Source organism: Diceros bicornis, chromosome 21 (assembly GCF_020826845.1).
Source record: "Diceros bicornis minor isolate mBicDic1 chromosome 21, mDicBic1.mat.cur, whole genome shotgun sequence".
NCBI classification, from domain to species: Eukaryota; Metazoa; Chordata; class Mammalia; order Perissodactyla; family Rhinocerotidae; genus Diceros; species Diceros bicornis.
In genome coordinates, this window is record NC_080760.1 from 14,276,211 (window position 1) to 14,283,429 (window position 7,219).

Sequence of the window (7,219 nt, forward strand, 5' to 3'; positions counted from 1 at the left end):
TAGTAAATGATAAATATTGTTGTTAATATACAAACTGGCAGCCTGAACCAAATGAGGCCTGCAGGCACATTTTGTTTTGCAGGCATAGCATTTGAAAAAGAAGGAGAAATGGAATGCCTTTAGACAGATCCTGTCCTCGCCACTTGGCCACAGGTCCCGGCATGAGCTACCATCTCACACCCAGCCTGATTCATACACTCATGTTACCTGCTTACTCCTTGGGCACTTGAGTTTGTGACCAGTGGTTTAGAAGAATTTGTGGACGGTGGATTAATAACAAGTGATCGCCAGCTCGAGGCTGGCTTCACAAAGCATAGCTGTGCTTTCTCCCCAAAAGCCGACTGCATTTTAACTATTGTTTATGCGTCTGTCCCTCACTTAGCCATGTTCTCTGAGTGCAAGACAGTGTTTTATTCTTCTTCGTATCCTCAGAAACTGCCATAGATCTTGATGCTGCTCCATAAATCTTTGTGGTCTGAATGAACGTGCCGTAGTACAAGGTGGGGTAGTGGGCTCTCAGGAAATGTTAGTGGGTTGGGGCTGATATGTGAAGGACGAACTGGAAGTGTGTGTCAAAGATGTGGTGGCTGGGCAGTGCATGTGTTGTTCAAGAAACTAGGTTGTCCACAGGAAAATAACATTTTTTTTTCTTTTTTGTGAATCTAAATAAGGTGATGGATGTTAACTAAACTTATTGTGGTAATCATTTCACAATATATGTTAAGTCAAGACCTGCTGTACACTTTAAATGTATACAGTGCTGTACAGCAATTATATCAATAAAACGGAAAGAAAAAAAGAAACTAGGTTGTTGGTTATGATTGGAAAGCAGGGTGTGAGGAAGGAAAAGTGAGGCTGGAAAGATACATTACATACATACGTAGATACATTAAGGTGTTTGGATGTTAAGAATGGCATGAAATTTGAAAATAAATACCTGACAAATGTTCCATAACACATAATTTGTGTATATGCTCGTGGATATTATTGGCATTTTTTCTAGTGTGATCATATCTTTAGATAAGCAGTATCTTTTGAATCAGATGTGAGATAGAATGTCTTTATTCTTATTTGATAAATCTGTGGGTTGACTTTTTATTAGCCTATACAAATACTGTTTTCCTTCTGAGTTACTGTTTTCTCATTAAACAGTCCTGCCTTGGTGCACTGTGTGTTTTCCCTTTTATTTTTAATCACGATTAATTTTTCCAGCTGCTTAGTTACATAATAATATCCTGTGTGTTTAAACACAAGCCTACAGATTGAATTTCTCAGAGTGTTCTCTCTCAAGAGGTTTTTAACACCACAAGATCTTTTTTATGGGTGCTACAAAGATTCTTTAGGAACTCAACATTAATGATTTGAAAAGCTATTTCACTATATCTTGTATTCATTTCTTGTTGCAGTGGTTTTATCCTATGCTAATCTTCTAAGTTTAATAAGTTGAGAAAGTTCTCACTTCAATTAATCAACATAAAGACACCTCCTCCACGGCTTTCTTGCAAGCTATTCCATGTGGTTGTTAGAAATAGATTTGTTTGAATCTTGGTTTTGGGGGAATGTATACTACACTCTTTCCTGAGAGATCATTTTTAAAAAATTGTGTTTATTTTCTTTTTATACGAGTAACTTACACGTGCTTATTGCAGAAATCTTGGGGGAAAAATACCGAAGTATAAAAGAAAAATACTTTTTAAAGATTTTATTTATTTATTTATTTTCCCCCAAAGCCCCAGTAGATAGTCGTATGTCATAGTTGCACAGCCTTCTAGTTGCTGTATGTGGGACGCGGCCCCAGCATGGCCGGAGAAGCGGTGCGTCTGTGCGCGCCCGGGATCCGAACCCGGGCCGCCAGCAGCGGAGCGCGCGCACTTAACCACTAAGCCACGGGGCCGGCCCAGAAAAATACTTTTTAAATCAACCATAATTTTAGCAAGTAAGAGATAGCCACCATTAACATTTTGGTCTATATCCTTCCAATTCTTTCCTTGGCATACATATAATATACAAAATTGATATATTGTATATAGTTTTTTTGTCTGCATTTTAGCTTAGTAATACAATGTGAAAAAGATCATATTAGAAAAATATTCTTGTAAATTTTTATTCTATGGAACAATTTAGTGGGATGTTATCTCATTTTGTAATTATAATCCGAATGTACCTAAGGCCTCCAGCCTTCTGAAGTCAACCTCTCCTTTAATAACCAAATAAAGTTGTTTAGGCCACCATCCCATGTAATGTTCTGAGAAAAGCCAGCACAATAACTTTGCCTATATTTATAAGGATTTCCAGGGTAGAATGGAACATAGGACTTATGGACTTCTATCACTTCTCAGTATAGTTTCATTTTCTTTTTTTTTTTTTCTTTTTTGAGGAAGATCAGCCCTGAGCTAACATCCATGCCAATCCTCCTTTTTGCTGAGGAAGACCGTCCCTGAGCTAACATCTATTGCCAATCCTCCTCCTTTTTTTCCACTTTTCTCCCCAAAGCCCCAGTAGATAGTTGTATGTCATAGTTGCACATCCTTCTAGTTGCTGTATGGGGGACGCGGCCTCAGCATGGCCGGACAAGCGGTACGTCGGTGCGCGCCCGGGATCCGAATCCGGGCCGCCAGTAGTGGAGCGCGCACACTTAACTGCCAAGCCACGTGGCCAGCCCCTGCTTTTATCTTATTATGGGTGAATTTGAACATCTTTTCATATATTTAAAAGCCATTTGTTTATCCTTTGATCTAATTCTTTATGTTCTTTGGCCACTTGAAGATTATAAAAAACTTTTCTCCCATGATTTCTTTCAGTATTTTTGTGTTTTGATTTCTTACATTTACATCCACATGGATGAATTTGAAGCAAGATGAGGTGGATCCACAGATAGTTGCCCAGTTGAATCAATTCTGTCAGCCATCTTGAGTATATACTCGATTTCCATACATATTTGAATCTGATGCGTATTTTAAATAAGTTAGAGGAAGTCACTCTTTAAAGAAATGTTCTCATAACTCCTTTTTATTAAAAAATAAAAGACTTTGAGAAGTGGATAGTCACGCTCAAGTTGATTCTTCTTCATAAATCTGTTTTTAAAAAAATTACTGTTGTCCAGAGTGGCATATTCTGGAGCATCAACCAAATTTTAGTCAATCCCTTCAGCTTTCTCTTTCCTTGTCTTTTACTACAAAAATTTTAAGAACGGCATTTGTTTCTTCTTGGTGTCCTCTTATTTTTTTTTCTCTTTTTCCCTCCTCAAACAGTGAAAAGGTAACAGAAGAGAGGAAGAGGATAAACTAGAAGCCTGTAAACCACACTGCAAGATGGCATGCCTCTGAGCAAAAACTTGACAGAGTACACAATTATAAATCATCTTTACTATCTGTTTTCTTTTTTTTCTTGGCTTTGGACAGGTACAAAATAAAACAGGATTTTCATTTTGTTTCCTGTAGGGTTAGCTCAGACATGAACCATAGTAAACAAGAGAAGTGGCACGCTGGGCCCTGGGCTCGAAAGGAATATGAGGCAGGCTAATAATTGAGCTCCCTCCAAACTAATATTCATTTAGATAAATTTTCAAGGTTCATTTAGTGTGGATGGAGCTGGTGCCAGTGAGGACTGTTTTCTCCACTCAAGACACTGTCTTCTATGGAAGTGGGACCAATTCACATTTACTAGTTATGTGAGGAGTTGCTTGTGGGACCTGAATTAATGGAAACATGTTTCTGAGTTATTCCAGTGATGTTCAGTGTCCTGTATGGACTGATGCCCCACGCAGCTGCTCAGCTTACCTCTTAAACTAGCTCTGGGGGAGCTAGTTCTTATTCTCTCCAACTTTTTCATGTGTGTGCGTGTGTGTGAGAGAGAGAATGGATGAGCAGTAGGTGAAATTTATGTTGTGTTGCCTGAATGTCAGAAGCAAAATTAACCAGTGTGTGCCTCAGGGTGTATAGACTCTGAAAGATCCACCCAGCTGGGTCCTGGTGAGAAACCAGAGATCAAAGATAAATGCATATTTTTCTCCCACCAGAGGAAGAGTTACGATTGCAGCTAATCCCCAGTGCAGGTGCACTGGTCCTGGCTCCTGGAAGTTCCTAGAAAACACACTCAGGACGATGGAGAAGCAGGAGGGAGAAGGAAAAGGAAATTTAGGCAGATGTGGCTCTGAGGAATGACTGCTTTGCTGGAAGGCCCCTCCTGTCCTATCCACAGAGCAGGCCACAGGGCACCGAGAGGCCTGAGCTTGGTTCTGCAGTTGCCCAGAGTGCCCAAGACATGGAGACTTTGTTATCTGAGGCAAAGGACATTTTCTTATCATTGGTAAATTTTCTCCCACTGTACATGTGCTTTAGTTAATGTAAGAAATTGCCTATAGAAATGGAATGTAAATATTAGCATTCAGTTAGGAAAGAGAATTTAGGCTTAAATTGGGGAGCTTCCAGTAGAGCAGTATTTTGGTCTATCTTTTATGAAAACATCTGTGAATGTGAAAATATCTTTGTAAATCATTTTTCAAGCATGTTCGTAATTGCTTGTTGAAGCATTTTTAAGACGGCTGCTTTAGAATCTTTGTCAGATAATTCTAACATCTCTGTCATTTTGGTGTTGGTATCTATTGATGATCATTTTTCTTTCAAGTTGAGATTTTCCTAAATCTTGGTGTAATGGATGATTTTCAGTTGAGACCTGGACATTTTGGATACTATGAGACTCTGGATCTTACTTAAACCTTCTGTTTTAACTGGTTCTTCTGAGCCAATCAGGCAGGGGAAGGGAGGAGCACTGCCTTGTTACTGTCAGGTGGTGGGAGAAGGTCAGAGTCACCACTCAGCATCTGTTGACACTGGAAAGGGAAGGGGCCCCTAATTACTGCTGGGCGAGGATGGGAGTTCTGGATCCCACTAGGCACCCACTAATACCACCCTGGCTGGAAGGGGTAGGAATGCCTTGTTACTGTTCCCCGTGTGGCCCCTATTGACACCACAGGAAGGTGGCCCCATTACCTCTGGGCAGTGGTGAAAGTCTTGACTCTCTTCTAGGCCTCCTTTGGCACCATCCCAGCACGAATGGGGAGGGATGTCCTGTTATTGCTGAGTGTGGGTGAAAGGTCAGACTCCCCATATGGTCTCCACTGACACCAAGCGGGTAGAGGACTTGTTACTGTTGGGGAGATGAAAGTCCCAGCTCCCTATTGCTTCTCTGATACCACCTCAGTGTGTGCATGTTGGCTGGAGGAGGGGGAGCAATTGGGGTCCTTTGTTATAGCCCAGTGAGGCAGGAAGTCTAGGCTCCCACTCCCCCTTTGCTGGGGTGGGTGTGAGTGGGACCACACCATTTTTTTTGTGGTTTTTAGCTGGAGTAAGTAGTTACTGTCTAAAAGTTTTAGGTCTTGTTAGGCTGGCCCTTTCCTGGTCTTTTGGCTAGAGAAAACAAGCTTTTGTGGGGAATTTTTTTTATTTGCTCCTCTTGGCATTTCTAGGTTGGCAGCTTCTTCAGCTCCAAGTCTGGGATATATGAGGCTAAAAGAAAACCCAGGGAACTTATCATAGGTTGTGCCTTGGATCCAAAAGTCTCTAGCCTGTCTGCCTTCTCATGTCTTATATATAATGTCCAGGGTTTTTAGTTGTACTTAGTGTGAGCAATAGGGAAAAGTACATCTACCCCATCTTCCTGGAAGCAGAGGTTAAGATATGATTTTAAAATATTAGTTAGCTTCACGTTTTTGGAATTGCATAGAGATCTATTTACCACCAGTATGCAAAATCCCCCACTAGAACAATGTCTGGCACATGGTCGGAGCTTAATAATATTCAGTGAGTCACTGAATCCCCACTTTACCCATGAGAAAACTTAGGGAATTAAGTAATTTCTCCTAAGCCACATAGCTAGTAATAGGAAGAACTGGGATTCGAACTTGGGCAGTCTGAGTCCAAAGCCCAAGTTCTAAAAAGCATCACTGGGGCACTCATGGAATTCAAGGCCCCTTTTGTTCTCTGAGGACAAAGGACGAGTGTCACTTGAGACAGTGACCAAGTGACATGGCACTTTTCTACTGAGTTAACAATGTCCTTGCATTCTGCAAGCAAACGCCCAATACTGTCATCTCTTTCCTTCCATTCACTGCCAAACTTCCTGCCTAGTGTCCTACCCACTTCTTAATTCCTATGCAAATGGGGTTCCGCTCTGGTTTCTCTTCTGCAGCTACCTTTTTTCCATCCCCAAAGACCAAATGCAATAGTATCTTCCAAGTCTCATCTTTTTAAAAATTTTCTGCAGTGTTTCGTAATGTTCACCACTTCCCAAACTTCTCCCTCCTCTTGACATTCATGATCCTCCACTTTATTGATTTGCCCTCCATCCCACTGATTGCTTTCTGTCTCTTTCTGCTCCCATCCTCTGAACGGCAGAATTCCTCAAGATTTTTCCTTTCTCTTCATTGTCCAGTCTCATTCTCAGAGAGCTTATCTAAGCTCACAGTCTCAACAAGGCTGGTAAGTACACCCATTCATTCATTCATTCATTCAGTGTTCATTTATTGAGCACCAGCTGTGTACCAGGCATTGTTCTGTAGCAGGACACAAGGTAAACAAGGTGGCTGTTCTCATGGAGTTTATATTCTAATGGAAGACAGAGAATAAACAAACAGCAACAACAGATCGGTTAGTTACGGAGCCAGATAGCATTTCGACAATATTAATCAAACTTGTAAACTTCTGTGAGCATAATCTCAATTATCTATTAGATTCTAAAATTACTAAGGGTAAGAACTGTATTATTTCCAGAATACTTAAGCTACCACTTTGTACTTATTTGTATGATGGTTTACTTTAAAGACACATTTGCACATAGTTGGTGATTTAAAAACATCTGTTGAATTAATATTAATTTTTGTAAGAACTTAATTTATAAATACCTCAAACCAGTTTAATATGTTCTTGATGTTACACAATGACTTTGAAACTTGCCCAGCCGCATACCAGCTGCACAGTCTCGGGCAAGTTACTTAACCTCTCTGCACCTTCCTTAGTCTCGTTTCCAGGAGCTCCTTAACTCATGAACCTCATACCCAGACAAGGATTCAATTCAAGGTGGGCTCCTTGAGGGACCTCTGTGTCCTAAGGGGAGGGCCTCTTTTTTTTTTTTGAGAGGCATAGCATAGAGGACAAGAGTGTGGCCCTGGGGCCAGGCAGCTTGGATTTATGTGCTGGCTCCTGTACTTCCTAGTGCTTGA

At 40.8% G+C, this 7,219-nt stretch overlaps 1 protein-coding gene across 2 annotated transcripts in view; it reads left to right on the top strand.

The window, feature by feature from the left end:
* NDUFAF6 (NADH:ubiquinone oxidoreductase complex assembly factor 6) overlaps window positions 1-3,371 on the top strand; it is a 37,774-nt gene extending 34,403 nt beyond the window's left edge. The window contains exon 10 of one of the 2 annotated variants that reach the window (XM_058564648.1): window positions 3,252-3,371. The gene's annotated coding sequence lies outside the window, so the exon portion shown is untranslated. Of the gene's footprint in view, window positions 1-82; window positions 864-3,251 lie in introns of those variants that run through there. The other variant, XM_058564649.1, reaches the window with a different exon arrangement.
* Window positions 3,372-7,219: the final 3,848 nt, after the last annotated feature.